This window comes from Somniosus microcephalus, chromosome 25 (assembly GCF_052327205.1).
Source record: "Somniosus microcephalus isolate GS21.2 chromosome 25, FLI_Smic_1.0, whole genome shotgun sequence".
In the NCBI taxonomy this organism is placed as follows: Eukaryota; Metazoa; Chordata; class Chondrichthyes; order Squaliformes; family Somniosidae; genus Somniosus; species Somniosus microcephalus.
This window is the reverse complement of record NC_141011.1, coordinates 53,693,028-53,712,910: the sequence shown is the minus strand read 5'-3', so window position 1 is coordinate 53,712,910 and position 19,883 is coordinate 53,693,028. Positions and strand designations below refer to the sequence as shown.

Genomic DNA, 19,883 nt, shown 5'->3' with positions numbered 1-19,883 from the left:
GCCCCTTTAATCCCATGGGCTTCAATTTTGCTAACAAGTCTATTATGTGGCACTTTATCAAACGCCTTTTGAAAGTCCATATACACAACATCAACCCCACTGCCCTCATCAACCCTCTCCGTTACTTCATCAAGTTAATCAAACACAATTTCCCTTTAACAAATCTGTGCTGGCTTTCTTTTATTAACCTATATTTTTCCAAGTGCAATTAATTTTGTCCCAGATTAATGTCTCTAAAAGTTTCCCTACCATCGGTGTTGGCCTGACTGGCTTGTAGTTGCCGGGTTTATCCATCTCTCCTTTTTTTAACACTTTTAATCCTCCAGTCCCCTGGCACCGCTTCCGTATCTAAGGAGGATTGGAAGACTGGCCAGAGCCTCTGCAATTTCCACCCTTACTTCCCTCAGTAACCTAGGATGCATCCCTTATGGACTGGGCGACATTTCTACTTTGAGTGCCGCCAACCTTTTTAGTACCTCCTCTTTATCTATTTTTATCCTATCCAATTTCTCTACTACCTCCTCCTTTACTGTGACATTGGCAGCCACCTCTTCTTCAGTGACGACAGATACAAAGTCCTCATTTAGCACCTCAGCCATGCCCTCTGCCTCCACAAGATCTCCTTTTTGGTCCCTAATCGGTCCGACCCTTCCTTTGACTACCCATTTACTATTTTTATGTTTATAAAAGACTTTTGGTTTCCCTTTTATGTTAGCCGCTAATCTATTCTCATACTCTCTCTTTGCCCCTCTTCCTTTTTCAGTTCTCCCCTGTACTTTCTGCATTCAACTTGTTTCGCAACTGAATTATGAACCCGACATTTATAATAGGCCTCCTTTGTCTGTTTCATTTTAACCTCTATATCTTTAGTCATCCAGGGAGCTCTAGCTTTGGATGCCTTACCATTCCGCCTTGTGGGAATGTGTCTAGTTTATACCCGAACTATCTCCTCATTGAAGGCCTCCCTTAGCTCATTTACTGTTTTACCTGCCAATCTTTGGTTCCAATCCACTTGGGCCAGATCCCTTTTCAACTCACTGCAATTAGCCCTCCTGCAGTTGAGTATTTTCACTGTGGCAGATTCACCCAACTCTCACCAAGCTCTGTGCTTAAAGCTCTTAATGCAACATTTTGCAATGTCTCTGGGGACATGACTTCCAGGATATTTTGCTGGTGTGCTGGCACTTTCCCTCCCAACTCTCTTTTTCATTCCACTCCCACCCCAAAGCACCACTTCCAGATTCTGCCACTTCCGCCCTCCCCTTCATTACCGTCTATTTGCTCCTTTCCTCTAATGCCATCCATTTACCCCTCTTCATTGCCATCAATTTCCCCTTCCCTCTCTCCTTCACTGCCATCCAGTCCCTCATCTTCCATTGCATCCACTCCCCCTCACCATCTATGCCCCTTCTTCCCCACCCATTCCATTTCCCCCCCTTGCCATGCATTTCACTTTCTCCCCCTCCCCTTTCCTCCCCTCCGTGCATTCTGCTTCCCTCCCTTTGGCACCTACTTTTTGCCGCCTGCTCCTACCCGAGTCTGGTGGCTAATGCACTGAAGACGCCTTTGCTCCTCCTCATTGGAGCAGGAGGAGGCCATTCAGCTCCTTGAGCCTATTCTGCCATTTAGATCATGACTGATCTGTATCCACCTTGGTTCCGTAACCCTTAATACCCCTGCCTGACAAAAATCTGTCAATCTCAGTTTTGAAATATTAAATTGACCCCCAACCTCAACAGCTTTTTGGGGGACAGAGTTCCATATTTCCACTACCCATTGTGTGAAGAAGTGCTTTCTGACATCGCCTCTGAATGGCCTAACTCTAATTTTAAGACTCTGACTCCTGCTCTGGTCCCCCCACCAGAGGAAATAGTTTCTCTCTGTCCACCCTATCAACTCCTTTGATAACAAGTCGCCTTACATCTCAATCTTTAAAGATCCAACGTGGTAGACAATGTGTAGCACTTGTCTTCCTGATGTATGGCACCCAAATGAGCACTAAAACTATCAGTTTGATTCAAATGGCCAACCATGATTGGCAAAAATACCAGAGGCGACATGAGGAAAAACTTTTTACGCAGCGAGTGGTTAGGATTTGGAATGCACTGTCCGATAGGGTGCTGGACACAGATTCAATAGGAGCCTTCAAAAGGGAATTGGATAAATACTTGAAGCAGAAAAAATTGCAGGGATATGGGGAAAGAGCGAGGGGAGTGGGACTGACTGGATTGCTCTTCGAAAGAGCCGGCGCGGACTCGATGGGCTGAATGGCCTCCTTCTGTGCTGTACTATTCTATGATTCTAGTTGTAAAAAAAGCTTCCATGCTTTTACAGTAGCTCTTTCCCAGATGATGAAATAAAGAACAAAAGAAAACAGTGATCAGATGCTTTTTTTAGATTTAAAAATAAACTTTGAAGTAACAACTCTGAAATCACAAAAAACATTTTAGATATAATTCAAATTGAAAAAATAACTGGTAAAATTGGTGATGGAGGTATCAGTGAGCAACAGGGCAACAAACCAAAATTCCAGGTGGGAATGCTGAGCACTCCACAAAGTGTGCAGCACTTGAGATATGTGGAAATCATCATAAGATTTGCTGGGGATGAAGTGCGTAACTTCACAGTCACAAAAAATTGAATTGCAGCCATTGCTCAATAATACCTTGAACACATCTGTTTTGCTCACTTCAGTACATTTCCTAAGGCTTGATAACTTCTCCGAGGAAAATACTGAAGTCTCCTGAAAGACATTAAAAGTAATATTACTGTGTTTTTACCTGAATTACAATCTTGGCATTGCTTACATCTTCTGAGTGTATGCGGCTGATCGGTGAATGTCCCAGTACTACACTGCATACATGTTGTTAAGGCATCTGATCTACAGTGTCTTAACAGTCGAGTGCCTGCAATAAAAATGAGCAAATAGGCATAATTGGCAACCGATAAATTTGGAATTACAAGGTTTGATCTAGCCTCAGCTTCCCTCCCTCCTTCCAAAGCATTTCACTGTGGGATTTAAAGTTAAATGGATGGGCATAGACGATTCGTAGGTACAATTAAGAGGTCAGTAGACACCAATCTGACACAGCAGAGCTGTTTCTACAGAAACATGCCATAGTACTCAACATCCTGTGGACCCTGGATAAAGACACACCATAACCCACCATATTTCTAGTGGCAACGACCCCCAGTTGGTGAGACATACAGATGAATTCCACTGTACTTGTGTGAGAAGGTGAAGCAGTGCTGAAAACCATGTTGGGCATAGAATTGTTCAAGAGATTAACACTCCTGAGCTTCTCCCCTTATCCATCTCTGCAAAAAAGATGGTCCCCTGCATTTCTGTATTGAATATTGGAAGCTCAACACTAAAATCTACTCCCCTGAATCAAAAAGCCCTCAAGTATCCTGAGCAAGGCTGGGCTGTTTTCTACATTAGACTTGGCAAGTTCATATAGACAGGTAGATTTACAATTAGGAGAGGATTTCATTTACCTTGGTCCCTGTAACTTGCAGAGCACTGTCCAGAAGCTCACTGAGTGCTGACTAGGGAGCTAGAAATTTGAGAATCTGCTGCTGCTGTCTCTCTCCGGGTTAAATTCACTTTACAAGTTAGTAATCTCTGAACTAATGGTTACTCCTACAAGCTGCATGTGTTCATGCCTCAGCCTGGAGTCTCCCACAATGGCTGTCTTTCTATCAGTAACATATCTATTAAACCAATAATCTTTTCTAGGCCTAATAGGTAAAAATGTGGATCACTTTACCAAATACAACATGTTTTTTTTCATTCAGTCACGGGATGTGGGTGTTGCTGGCAAGGCCAGCATTTATTGCCCATCCCTAATTGCCCTTGAGAAGGTGGTGGTGAGCTACCTTCTTGACAACTGTGTGGCTTGCTAGGCCATTTCAGAGGGCAGTTAAGAGTCAACCACATTGCTGTGGGTCTGGAGTCACATATAGGCCAGACCGGGTAAAGACAGCAGATTACTGATACTAGCTTTTTATTCCAGATTTATTTTAACTGAATTTAAATTCCCAAGCTGCCATTGCAGGATTTGAACTTTTGTCCCCGCATCATTAGTCCAGGCCTCTGGATTACTAGTCCACTAGTCCATTAGTCCAGGCCTCTGGATTACTAGTCCACTATGCTACCGTTCCCTAAGCTTGGTAATGCCTACCAAGGATGGTGACCACAAAGAGTCAAGCATGACAAATCAACAACCTTGGAAGTTTCCCTCACAGCACATCCAGTCTATTCAGTGCGTAGTTGAGCAGAGCAGAGCAGATGATGAAGGATCCAGGTTCGCTCTAAAGCCTTTGCTGAGTTATTTGCGTTCAGCTGGAGTGGTGGTAGGCATTGACTCTTGCTGGGTACAATTTCATAAAAGTAACTCACCCAAGTGGTCATTCTTGACGCGTGAGCCTGGATTAATTGTGTCAGCAGGATATTCGACTTAGGAGATGAGGCTGAGCCTGATCTTGTTCTCATCTGAGGTCCACACAGGTGCACTTTTCAATGGGAGTCACTGGATATCAATCGGGAATGGCAACCGTAGCTGATTTCTGCCCTACTCAGCTCAGAGTCACTGAAGTGAATTTTAGGAGCTCCTACCTTTGTCCCAGTTGAGATCACACAATACAGTGTGTTTACCAATGTCTTCACGATACTCAACTAATTAATATATAGATCATTAAACTAGAGCTAAATAAATTCAGAATATCATAAAATTAGGTTGAATTTATTAAGCACCTTACAGGGAGTAAAACCATTCATTGACATGACAAGGTCATAGAGTTATACAGCACAGAAAGAGGCCCTTCGGCCCATCGCGTCCGCGCCAGCCATCAAGCCCTGTCTAATCTAATCCCATATTTGTAAAATATGAAGGAAAATTGTCAAATAAAGCTCTCAATATACACAAGGTTGATAAGTCTTTGCAGAGTTGCACATTGTCAACTTGTAGGTTTTTAATTTGGGGCAGGTTAAATAACTTAATGAGAAGTTCACTTTTTTAAACCAACAAAATCTAAACATAGAAACATAGAAGATAGGAGCAGGAGTAGGCCATTCGGCCCTTCGAGCCTGCTCCGCCATTCAATGAGATCATGGCTGATCATCCAAATTCAGTACCCGGTCCCTGCCTTCTCCCCATATCCCTTGATCCCTTTAGCCTTAAGAAATATATCCAACTCTTTCTTGAATATATTTAATGAACTGGCCTTCACTGCCTTCTGTGGTAGAGAATTCTACAGGTTCACCACTCTCTGGGTGAAGAAATTCCTCCTCATTTCAGTCCTAAATGGCTTACCCCTTATCCTTAGACTATGACCCCTGGTTCTGGACTCCCCGGCCATCAGAAACATCCTTCCTGCATCTAGTCTGTCCAGGCCTGACAGAATTTTATAGGTTTCGATGAGATCCCCTCTCAATCTTCTAAACTCCAGTGAGTATAAGCCCAATCGACACAATCTCTCCTCATACGTCATTCCTGCCATCCCAGGTATCAGCCTGGTGAATCTTCGCTGCACTCCTTCCATGGCAAGAACGTCCTTCCTCAGGTAAGGCGACCAAAACTGCACACAATATTCAAGGTGCGGTCTCACCAAGGCCCTGTACAACTGTAGCAAGACATCCTTGTTCCTGTACTCGAACCCTCTTGCTACGAAGGCCAACATACCATTTGCCTTCTTAACCGCCTGCTGCACCTGCATGCTTACCTTCAGCGACTGGTGCACAAGGACACCCAGGTCTCTCTGCACTTCCCCTTCTCCCAATCTATTGCCATTCAAATAATAATCTGCCTTCCTGTTTTTGCCACCAAAGTGGATAACCTCACATTTATCCACATTATAGTGCATTTGCCATGTTTCTGCCCAATCACCCAACCTGTCCAAATCGTACTGGAGTTTCTCGACATCCTCCACACAGCATACCCTCCCACCCAGCTTTGTGTCGTCTGCAAATTTGGAGATATTACATCCAATTCCCTCGTCCAGATCATTAATATATATTGTGAACAGCTGGGGTCCTAGGACCGATCCCTGCGGTACCCCACTAGTCACCGCCTGCCACCTGGAAAACGACCCGTTTATTCCAACTCTTTGCTTTCTGTCCGCCAACCAGTTCTCCATCCAAGTCAATACCTTGCCCCCAATCCCATGTGCCTTAATTTTGCACGCTAATCTCTTATGCGGGACCTTATCAAAAGCCTTCTGAAAGTCCAAATACACCACATCCACTGGTTCTCCCTTATCTATTTTACCAGTTACATCCTCAAAAAATTCCAGTAGATTAGTCAAGCATGATTTACCTTTTGTAAATCCATGTTGACTTTGTCACTGCTTTCCAAGTGCTCTGCTATTACATCTTTTATAATGGACTCTAGCATTTTCCCCACTACCGATGTCAGGCTTACCGGTCTATAATTCCCCGCTTTTTGTCTACCACCCTTTTTGAATAGTGGGGTAACATTAGCTACCCTCCAATCCATGGGTACTGTTCCAGAGTCTATCGAGTTCTGGAAGATGACCAGCAATGCATCTACTATTTCTAGGGCCACTTCCTTAAGTACCCTGGGATGTAGATTATCAGGCCTTGGGGATTTATCGGCCTTCAGTCCCATCAATTTTCCTAACACCATTTCCCTACAAATACTGATTTCTTTCAGTTCCACCCTTTCATCAGACCCTATGTTCCCTGGCATCTCTGGGAAGTTATTTGTGTCCTCCTTTGTGAAGACAGAACCAAAATATGTATTTAGTTGATCTGCCATTTCTTTGTTCCCCATTATAAATTCCCCTGATTCTGACTGCAAGGGACCTACGCTTGCCTACTATTCAGTGCCTACTTAAAAGTCAGTAGTTAGTTTATTTCTCTCTGAATCAACACTGCAGTTCTTTGGAAACGTAAGGATTAGCCTGTGATGTTTCATCTCAGATGCCTCCTGTTTTTTATTCTGGGGTATGAGATTTTGACTGTTGCTTCCTATAGCTTTACTGCATAAACTACTGTACTCTACCTACATTATCACGCTGTTTCCCAGTGTCACATTATATTCTTATGCTGCTGGGGATTTGTCTGTTAGAATTTTGAGAGCCTGTAAATTTGAAAAGAAAGACTTGCATTTATATAGCACCTTTCACAACCACCGGACGTCCCAACGCACTTTACAGCCAAGTTTTAAAGTGTAATCGCTGTTGTAATGTAGGAAACGCAGCAGCCAATTTGCACACAGCAAGCGCCCACAAACAGCAATGAGATAAATGACCAGATCATCTGTTTTAGTGATGTTGATTGAGGGATAAATATTGGCCAGGTCACCCGGGATAACTCCACTGCTCTTCTTCAAAATAGTACCCATGGGATCTTTTACATCCTCCTGCGAGAGCAGAAGGTGCCTCAGTTTAACATCTCATCTGAAAGACGGCACCTCCGACAGTGCAGCATTCCCTCAGTGTCAGCTTAGATTTTTGTGCTCAAGTGTCTGGAGTGGGATTTGAACCCACAACCTTCTGACTCAGAAAGCAAGAGTGCGGCTGACACAATCTTTAATCCATTAATGAGGAAGCAACAGTGAAAAATGACATTTCCAAACCATCAGGCCAACGGGTAATTCAAACAGGTAAATTACAACAGTGACTACATTTCAAATGTACTTCATTGGCTGTAAAGCGCTTCAGGACGTCCTGAGGTCGTGAAAGGTGCTATAGAAATGCTAGTCTTTAAAATCTAGCAATATAAAAATATAAGCACAAATTAAACAGAGCGTTCCAGTTTTGCAGCTTCAGGACAGAATTCCATAATGTGCATGGGACAGCGACCTGTTCTTTTTGTTTGCAGTCTCTGAAAGCCACAAAATGTTATAGGGGTGATGATCAAAGACTTACTGTCACTCACCTGTGGGGCACTTGTTGCAGCAGTTACCCTGATAAGAATATTCTCCTTCCTCACAGCAGGTCACCACTTGTAGGTAGGAGATCAACAAGAGGAAGCAACAAATCTAATTTGAAACAAGAACCGAACTGTCACAACCTTTTTTCTAATTGTTTTGTCAATCTTTTCCCCATCTCTTCTGAATGGCCTTGACTCTTTGCTAGGGTACAGTTCCACAGGCACCAGTCACCCTCTGATACCTCACCCACTGTTCATGTGTGAAGTTCGACAGTGATTATTAACAAGCTATTTGGCAGGGGCGGTGGGGGGTGGGCATCTGACATCGGTAGTGGGGAAAATGCTAGAGTCCATTATAAAAGATGTAATAGCAGAGCACTTGGAAAACAGTGACAGGATCGGACAAAGTCAGCATGGATTTACAAAAGGTAAATCATGCTTGACTAATCTACTGGAATTTTTTGAGGATGTAACTGGTAGAATAGATAAGGGAGAACCAGTGGATGTGGTGTATTTGGACTTTCAGAAGGCTTTTGATAAGGTCCCGCATAAGAGATTAGCGTGTAAAGTTAAAGCACATGGGATTGGGGGTAAGGTACAGTCTTGGATAGAGAACTGGTTGGCAGACAGGAAGCAAAGAGTTGGAATAAACGGGTCTTTTTCTGAGTGGCAGGCAGTGACTAGTGGAGTACCGCAGGGATCGGTGCTAGGACCCCAGCTATTCACAATATATATAAATGATCTAGACAAGGGAACTAGATGTATTATCTCCAAGTTTGCAGACGACACAAAGCTGGGTGGGCGTGTGTGCTGTGAGGAGGATGCAGAGAAACTCCAGTACGATTTGGACAGGTTGGGTGATTGGGCAGATGCATGGCAAATGCAGTATAATGTGGATAAATGCGAGGTTATCCACTTTGGTGGCAAAAACAGGAAGACAGATTATTATCTGAACGGCAATAGATTGGGAAAAGGGGAAGTGCAACGAGACCTGGATGTCCTTGTGCACCAGTCGCTGAAGGTAAGCATGCGGGTGCAGCAGGCAGTTAAGGAGGCAAATGGTATGTTGGCCTTCATAGCGAGAGGATTTGAGTACAGGAGCAAGGATGTCTTGCTGCAGTTGTACAGGGCCTTGGTGAGACCACACCTTGAGTATTGTGTGCAGTTTTGGTCGCCTTATCTGAGGAAGGATGTTCTTGCCATGGAGAGAGTGCAGCGAAGATTCACCAGACTGATTCCTGGGATGGCAGGAATGATGTATGAGGAGAGGTTGGGTCGATTAGGCTTATATTCACTAGAGTTTAGAAGAATGAGAGGGGATCTCATTGAAACTTATAAAATTCTAACAGGACTAGACAAACTAGATGCAGGAAGGATGTTCCTGATGGCGGGGGAGTCCAGACCAGGGGTCACAGTCTAAGGATAATGGGTAAGCCATTTAGGACTGAGATGAGGAGGAATTTCTTCACCCAGAGAGTGGTGAACCTGTGGAATTCTCTACCACACAGGGCAGTTGAGGCCAATTCATTAAATATATTCAAGAAGGAGTTAGATATATTTCTTAAGGCTAAAGGGATCAAGGGATATGGGGAGAAGGCAGGGACAGGGTACTGAATTTGGATGATCAGCCATGATCTCATTGAATGGCGGAACAGGCTCGAGGGGCCGAATGGCCTACTCCTGCTCCTATCTTCTATGTTTCTATGTTTCCTGTCCTCACTCAATATCCATGTATACTCGATGTGCACACTCGATGTGCACTTTCTTCAGGGGTAACTGGATAATGATCGGGAACGGAAAGACTGAAGGAATTTCCCCTCCCTGACCCAGGAATGCTAAGATTATTATAGCGCCTCTACTGCCACCCCCAACCAAGATCAGCGACATCAGTACAGCCAAGGGTTCAATCCTGCCATCTTCCTGATTGTCATCAACTTTTTAAAAAAATCAATTTTATCCCCTAAGTTTTAGCTATCATTTCACGTATCATCACGTATCCTATTTCTTATGTTCTTATCTGACATGTGTTTGTAGACAGTATGCAACTCTTCCTGCTTATTTTTAGAACAAATTGTAACTGCCATATATAAGGTTAATTAAAAATATTATTTATTTAAAATACTATATTTGAATCAATAAAGTTAGAGTTCAAATATTACAGTACTAAACTGCGTTTGAACTTAGTACTTACAAGAAAGCCCTTATGTGGAAAAGTAAACTGAATGTTTGCACCTCATAATGGCAAATGTCTTTTTTTAAAGATGAGATGTCTGAGATGGTAATTATTATGTGGCATGAAAATGTATTTTGATACAGATTGTAGCAAGTCCGTAAATACCTTGTCAGAGCTGTCTGGCCTGCTGAGTGTTTCCAGCATTTGTTGTTGTTATTTGAGAACTTTATTCTGTTGCATTGCAGCTAAACAGAAACGATATACAGAAAAGATTTGAAATGTGAATAGGGAAATTTCTGCCTCCCGTTAATGGGTCGCAAAGCAACTAGCGCCTGGGCGAGGCGATGTTTGCGCTGCTCGCGAAATTGACCAGACATTTTGCGGCGGCGCTAAACACTACCGCCATGATCTCCTGCGCCGGCAGATCGTGATGTCAGTCGAGCGTGCAACGCCCCGGTAGCACCCCGGACCGGATATTAAGTGGCGCCCCCTGCCTTTCCGCCTGCCGCTAGCAACGACAGGTTGAGGGGAACGTTTTGCAGTTGGAAAGGGACTGGGGGAGCGCTATTTAAAGGCGACCGCTTCCTGCCTTTTTTTGTCGGCGACATTTTTGCACCAGGCATTCTGAGAGAGAGAGAGAGACTTCTGGAGAGATTCAACACTGTGTGAAGGAGTTTTGGGTACTGAGCAGCACTTTGCAGGTTCATTTTGATTTGACCTTCCTTGTATCGATTTAGAAGAGACTATGGGGGCTGCACTCTGAGCTCTTTCCCTGGGCCTCTCCATTGTTCTTTCCAGCAGATTTGACGTACAGGTCTCTCCAGGCCGAGATTCAAGGCTGCAATGAGCAGGGTGTGGATGGAGAGCAAGATCGACCCTCCCCTTTAAGAACTGGCCGGTGCCAGTGTGTCTGTGTTCCATTGCTGACTGACATCACATGAGCTTCGCCAGCGCTCTGAGGTATTGCCTCGCTCCTCGGCATTAGCGCCTTAAGACAGGTGTGTAGTGCCTGATTTAGTGCTCCAATCACCTCCAGGAGCGATAGAAGCCAAGTTTGCAGTTGGAGGCGATAATTAGCACCAGGCGCTAAACTTTGGGCCCGGCCGATAATTGCGCCCCAAACGGGGCGATACCGAATTTCTCCCCCTAAGTCTTTAAAATGACTAGGATTAAAAGGGAAGCTGTCCTGCCTCACCAAAATTGAAAATTGAGGGCAGCAAATGGTGTATCTATGAAGTGTGTGTGTTGTTGTGATGCATATTGAGCTTTGCCAAATACAGTCCATTATTTGTATCCATCGGGTCCTCCATATTGTTTTTCTATGTGAATTCCCCTTGGTGATGGCTGTCTCAAAATGTAATTTCATCTTTGATTGCTTTGGACGAGACGTTAAACCGAGACCCAGTCTGCCTGGTCGGTGCGACGTAAAAGGTCTACGTCACTATTCAAAAAACAGCAGTGAGTTCTCCTCATGTCTTAGCCAATATTCTTCTCTTCAGCCAACACCTCCAGAAAAAGATTAATTGGTCATTTATCTTTTTTGGTGTTTTTTGAGGACATTGGTGTGTGCAAATTGGCCGACACAACAACTTCAAAAATTATCTCAGAAAGCAAAGCGCTTTAGGATGTGCTGAGGTTGTGATGAGGTGCCTTTATTCTGGGAAGGTGCACACATCCCCAAAATTACACTCATTTCCTGGATAATTAACATGTGGTTTGCTATGATATATGTTTTCTAAGGATAATCTTCAAAGGGTCTGCTTTTTTCATTGATAGAAAAGATACTTTTAAAACCCCAACTCTTCCTTGTTGTCTTCAGTTCCCTGTTCTTTGCTGCAGCCACACATGGGGGCTAAAAGGGATTCTAAAAGGAATCATTTTTCATGTAACTCATCAGAGACTTACTCAGAAGTTGCTTAACTTCCTCTTTTCTTGTGTCGAAACACTTTATATATTGCTTCAGTGTGGTTATTCTACTTTTAATGTCTTCTTGTTTCTGTGTATTATTTCAATGTATTCTTCCATTTGAAAATAAATCTGGCCATGCAGTTTTAGCCTGTACTCGTTGTTCCAATGACAAATTATTTCTGCCTGTTTCAAATGACTGGAAAACATGGTAAGCATATTCTCCAGTGTTTTGGGATTAATCTCTAAACCTTGGAACACAATCATGTAGAAGGCAAGAATGCAATGGAGGTTTTGGTTTATAAGGAACTCAAGATGCTTATGGAAATCATTATGTAGCTAAGAACTTGACAGCAAGTGCTGAGTAAAAGCCTGAATTGTAACAACATGTTTAGAAACAGTTTTCATCCATAGTTCTGATATAAGGAGCTTTCTTCACATGTGAAGCGAGCAGCTTTCTACTTGCTGGTCTACTTTCCGGAAACTTTCAAATAAATCAACTTTCCAAACCCGACTTGAAACAAAGTGTTGCAAGTTCTCAGTCCATTCAGGATGTTCACTTCTATGACTGTACATATATAATAAAATGAAATAACGGCTTTGATTTTATTGTGGGGAATAAAAATATATGAGTCTTCTGCGGTTTACTGAAAAAGGATTTAGCCGCACAACCGAACCTTTTGTTTTGAAAAAATACGGATACGTCAAGTTATGCATCTGATTTATATCACTGTTGTTTTTTATTTCCCTTTTAAATTACTAATAGTAATTTCTCTGACACGTTGCCCACACGAGTCAGAGGATGTACTGTTTTATAACGAGTGACCTTACATCAATTGTCCCTCCCATTCCCAGCACAGCCAGAGATGGCCCACCTCCCCACAACAGAATCTCTCTCCCTCCAGCTCAAACAACAAGGTTCTCTCTCTCCACACCTACAACAGGGTATCTCTCCCTCTCGCTTCTTAACCGCCAACAGGGTCTCTCTCTCTCTCTCTTTTACTCCCCCAGCAGGATCTCTCTCTGTCGGAACCCACTCCAACCAATTGTTTGTTTATCTCTTTGCCCCCCCCGGTCCCCCTCCCCCGGATTCCGAAAGAGGGTTTCTCTTCCTCTGCTCCCCAAAAAGGGGATTTCTCCAACTGTCTTCTCTTGAAAAACTTTTTCTTTCCCATACCCTCCTAGGATACTCTCTCTTTCTCTTTCTGCCTCCCCCACTCCCACAGGATTCATCTCTTTCTTCCCTCCCTACCTGCCAGGCTGCAATACTGCTCAAATCAATAAAAGTCAGCAGTTTGTTCATCAGAGATGGACTCCTACACATGCACATATTTGCCCGTTGTTTATTATATAAAGAAAGACGCTCATTCCTATGCACGTTAGATGCCTGAATGCAGACTGGCTCTTGGGAATTCTCATCTAAGACATTGGAGACTAACTCCAGAATGTTCCAAAGTCCGGCAAGATGCTATTTGTGGGAAAATCAGGTTTATGGACAAGTTTATGATATTGATAATTTTTTTAAGTTTGTTATGTTCCAAATTTTAATTTGGGGGGTGTACAGCGAGGAACGGTTCTGGTGGCTGTATTGCAGAGAATTCTTTTTCCCTAGAATGGGACCGAGTAGAATTTTCTTTGTGGAATGTGATTAGGAGGAAATTGAAATTTGTGCAATGTAGTCAGTACTAAAAGGAAAAAGCAAACAAACAGAAAGGAAACTAATAGAGACTTAATGATTAAGGATACCTGCTTGTCAGTTCTAAGGGGCTGGTTATATTTCTACAAAGGCTCAAATGTTGGTGGTACCCTACTTACAACACCCGGTTAAGGAAATGCAGACAGCTGGGTACAGCTGAGATGTCTGTACTGATAAGTATCAGATACATTGCTGCGACCAAGTAACTCAACATAGATGACCGATTGAATCTGGGATATATCCGGCCTCCATGGCTCAAGTACTTACTGGATAAACGTGCTGAGCCATTGGAAACCCCACCCTGCCCTTCACCCCATTAACCTGGTTAAAAAATATCAAAAGTTAAAAAAATCCATTGATTTTTGAACTCAAATGTTAATTTAAAAAGTGAAGTAAAGATAACAGGTGAAAATTTGAATTCCAAAGTTAAAGAGAAAATAAAATACTTAAAAGAACACTTGTATTAATTATAAATTAAATAACAGTATATACAATTTGCTGCTTTAAGTTTAGACTCAAGCAGTTTGACATATTCCCCAGCACTCACCAATAAAAAGTAAAACTTCATCTTATTCACTCCAAAGGAAATCACCAGAATGATTTCTTTAGGTTCCGAAACAAAAAAAGTAGCATTTCAAATAACTTTAACTGTTTTCTTTAAAACCATTTAAGTCCCACTTGAGCGTGTAATCTAGCCTGACACGCCAGTGCACTACATTGACACATCAACTGCAGAGATGAGGCCTCGGACCAGATTGTAAATCCCAGTAGAAGCTGTGTCATGTGACCAGACAACAACTTGCATTTATATAGTGCCTTTAACGTAGTAAAACGTCCCGTGGCGCTTCACAGGAGCGTAATCAGTCAAAACAAATTGACACCGAGCCGGAGGATGTGACATTAGGACAGATGACCAAAAGCCTGGTCAAAGAGGTAAGTTTTAAGGAGTGTCCTAAAGGAGGAAAGGTGGAGAGGTTTAGGGATGATCAGCCTTCAGGACTGACTAGGTTGCTCTACAGAGAGCTGGCACGGACTCGATGGGCCGAATGACCTTCTTCTGTGCCGTTATGACTCCATGACCTACAGCCAGACTTACATTTATATAGCGCTTTCATGACCACAGGACGTCCCAAAGCACTTTACAGCCAACGAAGTACTTCTGAAGTGCAGTCACTGTTGTAAGGTAGGAAATGCGGATGCCATTTTGCACACAGTAAGCTCCCACAAACAGAAATGTGATAATGAGCAGATAATCTGTCTTTTAGTGATGTTGATTGAGGAATAAATATTGGCCAGGACACCGGGGATAACTCCCCTGCTCTTCTTCGAGATAGTGCCCGTGGGCTCTTTTACATCCACCTAAGAGAGCGGACGGGGCCTCGGGTTAATGTCTCATCTGAAAGACGGCATCTCCGACAGTGCAGCACTCCCTCAGTACTGCACTGGAGTGTCAGTCTGGATTTTGGTGGGACTTGAACCCACAGCTTTCTGACTCAGAGGCGAGAGAGTGCTACCCACTGAGCCACAGCTGACACCAGAATTGCCAAACCTGCTACTGACCCAGAGGGGAATATACTAGAATAAGCTGTCACCTCCTAGTGTGCATCCTTGTGAAATATGTCTTGTTATTTTTACAGTCAGAGTGTGGCCCAGCCGACAGGGGGCGTTGTCACTCACTCCGCCAGAGGAATGGCAGCGGGCGGACCTGACCCCTGAGCCTGGTCGCCATTTCGCGGCCCTCGGGATAGATTTGGCGGGGAAGAAGCTGCCAACCGAGCCTTTCGGGGAGCGGGAGGGAATTGGTTGGCGCCACCCTCGCAGCGAGCCGCTCACTCACCGGAGAGGCCATTCTTCCGGAGCGGAGTTGAAGTGCGAGCTCGGACAGCCGCTGCCCCGGGGCCAGAGCGAGAGCGGGGTGAGTGAGCGGGCGGGCCCCGCGCCTCAGGCCCACCGGCGCGGAACAACGGGAAAATACGTCAGAAGCCGCTCATGGCCCGAGCGGACATTGAGCGCCGATTATGATGCGGGTATTAGGCCGGAGCCGCGGCTCAGCCCAGGCCGGCAGCCCGGCCTCTCGGGAGGCAATGGTGGCCGAATCCTGGCGCTTGGTTTTCCAGCTTCTCCTTATTTTCCATGCCCCTTCTGTGAAAAGTTGGCTGACACTCCAGTGCAGTGCTGAGGGAGTGCTGCATGGTCGGAGATGTTGTCTTTCGGATGAGATGTTAAACCGAGGCCCCGTTGCTCTCTCAGGTGGACGTAAAAGATTCCATGGCACTATTTTGCAGAAGAGCAGGGGAGTTCTCCCCGGTGTCCTGGGGCCAATATTTATCCCTCAACCAACATCACTAAAAACAGATTATCTGCTCATTATCACTGCTGTTTGTGGGAGCTTGTTGAGCATAAATTGGCTGCCGCGCTTCCTCCATTACAACAATGACTCCACTTCAAAAATACCTAATTTATTGTAAAGCGCTTTGAGACGTCTGGTGGTCGTGAAAGGCGCTATATAAATGCAAGTCTTTTTAACCCGCACTTTGCAGTGCAACAGAGGGGAATTTATGTACGATTTGGACAGGTTGGGTGATTGGGCAGAAACATGGCAAATGCACTATAATGTGGATAAATGTGAGGTTACCCACTTTGGTGGCAAAAACAGGAAGGCAGATTATTATCTGAATGGCAATAGATTGGGAGAAGGGGAAGTGCAAAGAGACCTGGGTGTTCTTGTGCACCAGTTGCTGAAGGTAAGCATGCAGGTGCAGCAGGCGGTTAAGAAGGCAAATGGTATGTTGGCCTTCGTAGCAAGAGGGTTCGAGTACAGGAACAAGGATGTCTTGCTACAGTTGTACAGGGCCTTGGTGAGACCGCACCTTGAGTATTGTGTGCAGTTTTGGTCGCCTTACCTGAGGAAGGACGTTCTTGCCATGGAAGGAGTGCAGCGAAGATTCACCAGGCTGATACCTGGGATGGCAGGAATGACGTGTGAGGAGAGATTGTGTCGGTTGGGCTTATACTCACTGGAGTTTAGAAGATTGAGAGGGGATCTCATCGAAACCTATAAAATTCTGTCAGGCCTGGACAGACTAGATGCAGGAAGGATGTTTCTGATGGTCGGGGAGTCCAGAACCAGGGGTCACAGTCTAAGGATAATGGGTAAGCCATTTAGGACTGAGATGAGGAGGAATTTCTTCACCCAGAGAGTGGTGAACCTGTGGAATTCTCTACCACACAGGGCAGTTGAGGCCAATTCATTAAATATATTCAAGAAGGAGTTAGATATATTTCTTAAAGCTAAAGGGATCAAGGGATATGGGGAGAAGGCAGGGACAGGGTACTGAATTTGGATGATCAGCCATGATCTCATTGAATGGCGGAGCAGGCTCGAAGGGCCGAATGGCCTACACCTGCCCCTATCTTCTATGTTTCTATGGAAGCAGCGCTCTGTAGATTTGGATTTCGTCCTCCTGCTGTGTTTAACATGTGGGGTAATTCAGCAACAGAAATGCAAATATAGTGCTTGTTCTCTGACTGTCTCTCGCGTCTTTTGACCATTTTCATTATATCTTTTTTCGGAAGGAAAGAAAGACTTGCATTTATATAGCACCTTTCACAACCACCAGACGTTCCAAAGCACTTTACAGCCAATGAAGTACTTTTTTTGAAGTGAAATGTAGGAAACACAGCAGCCAATTTCCCACAAACAGCAATTTGATAATGACCAATTTTTTGTTATGTTGCTTGAGGGATAAATATAGGCCAGGACACCAGGGAAAACTCGTTTGCTCTTTTTCGAAATAGTGCCGTGGGATCTTTTACGTTCATCTGAGAGAGCAGATGGGGCCTCGGTTTAACATCTCAGCCGAAAGACGGCACCTCTGACAGTACAGCGCTCCCTCAGCACTGCGCTGGAGTGCCAGATTTTTGTACTCCGGTCTCTGGAGTGGGACTTGAACCAACAACTTTTTGACTCGGAGGTGAGCGTGTTACCCACTGAGCCACAGCTGACACTTGCTCATTTTGGTTATCACCTATCTCACTGTTTTTGTTGTCACCTCCCACAGCACCAAAACGGCCCTAACCAAAGCCACAATCAACATTCTCTGTGACTGACCATGGTGCATTCTCCCTCATTGTCTTCTTTGATCTCTCAGCCACCTTTAACACAGTTGATCACACAAAACTCAACCATCTCCTCTGTTGTTTAGCTCCATGCGACTGCCCTTGTTTGGTCTCATTCATAGCCCGAGCATCTCTCGCAATGGTTTCTCTTTTCACCCCCACACTTTGTCACATCCAGAGATTCCCCCCTCCCCAAGCAACTATCCTTAACTCTTTCTTCCTCATCTACATGATGCCTCGTATCAACATTATCCACAGACGGACGATCAGCTTCCACAAATACGCTAATGACGCCCACTTGTATCTCTTTACTACCTCTTTTGACCCCTCTCCAACCTCTTGCTGTCAGACAGCTTGCCCAACATCCAGTTTTGGATGAGTTGTTACTTTGTAAACACCAAAACCATAGCATTTGTACTTGTCACGAACTTCATCCCCATCCTTGCCACTGTCCCAAGCCGAACCAGACCTTTCACAACTTCTCTGTCCCCTTTGACCCTCAGCTGAGCTTCGAATTTCATATCCTCTCCATCGCTTCCATCTCCATAACATTGCTCACCTCAACCCACTTGCTGCTGAAACCCTAATTCATATGTTTGTCACTTCCAGACTGAAGTTCTCCAACGCTCTCTTTGCTGGCCTTCATCCTCCACCCTCCATAAACCAGCTCATCCAAAACTCTGCTGCCAGGTCATATATCATAGAATAGATAGAAGGCCATTCGGCCCGTCGAGCCCGTGCCGGCTCTCTGCAAGAGCACTTCAGCTAGTCCCACTCCCCCGCCGTTTCCCCACAGCCCTGCAAATTTCTTTCCTTCAGATACTTATCCAACTCCCTTTTGAAAGCCACGATTGAGTCTGCCTCCACCACCCTTTCAGGCAGTGCATTCCAGATCCTAACCACTCGCTGCGTAAAAAAGATTTTTCTTACGTCACCTTTGGTTCTTCTGCCAATCACCTTAAATCTGTGCCCTCTGGTTCTCGACCCTTCCACCAATGGGAACAGTTTCTCTCTATCTACTCTGTCCAGGCCCCTCATGATTTTGAACACCTCTATCAAATCTCCTCTCAATCTTCTCTACTCTAAGGAGAACAACCCCAGCTTCTCCAGTCTATCAATGTAACTGAAGTCTTGCTCGCCCGTCACACCCTTTCTTGCCATTCTGAATTTCCTTCCAGTTCACTGTGTCAAATTTAAAATTCTTATTGTGTTTAGGTGGAGGTTCTGCAGATAGAGGAATTTGTATTTAAGTGCAAGGATTTTGAATTTAATGTGTTGGAGAATAGGAGCCAGTATAGGTCAGCAAGGACGGGGTGATGAGCGAGAAAGGACTTGGTATGGTACAGGATATATGTGGTAGAGTTTTGGAAAAGTTAAGAGTTTGTGGAGGATGAAAGGCCAGCATGGAGAGCACTGGAGCAGTACAATCTGGAGGTCATTCAGTCGGAGCATGCTGTACCACCTGCCCCTCGTAGAAATGTTTATGCGACAAAACACCACTGACCACAAGTTCATCAGACAGTGGTCTGTACGAAACGTCCTCGAGGCCCTGCGGGAAAAGGAGATGATGGATCCTGTCAGGAGGGCTCCTCAGCAGACTGTCAAAGGCATTTGTCAGAACACCTCATCGTCAGAACTTTCGAACAAGCATCATGACGTGGCTTGGCGGGTGGTGAGAAGGTCCCTTCTACGTCCAATCCTTTATGTAAGCCCAGAGTCTCAGCGCCACTGCACTCTGTCCTTAAAACAGCTGTGCTGGGGAAGAAACCGTCACCCACCTCCTTCTGGAATCTGTGTTTGCAAAGAAGGTCTGGAAAGTGATGCAGTGGTTTTGTCGAGGTTCATCTTGAGGTGCTTTGTAATGTAAGACTCTGCTTTACGGACTGTTTCCAGGGATGTCCATGAAGACAAATATTAACTGCTGCTGGAAGGTGATTAACTCGGCGAAAGATAGCCTTTGGTCTGTGAGAAACTTGCTGGTCTTCCAGAGCAAGGAGCTGTCTGACCGAGACTTGCCGACTGGCACATTCCATGGTCCAGGACGATGTGCTGAAGGACACAGTAAAGCTTGGTGTGACTGCCACAAAGGCTCA

At 44.6% G+C, this 19,883-nt stretch overlaps 1 pseudogene; it reads right to left on the bottom strand.

Annotated features, from left to right (window-relative positions):
• Positions 1 to 19,635, bottom strand: part of LOC147100894 (tumor necrosis factor receptor superfamily member 5-like) — a 51,273-nt pseudogene extending 31,638 nt beyond the window's left edge.
• Between the last annotated feature and the right edge of the window lie 248 nt (positions 19,636 to 19,883).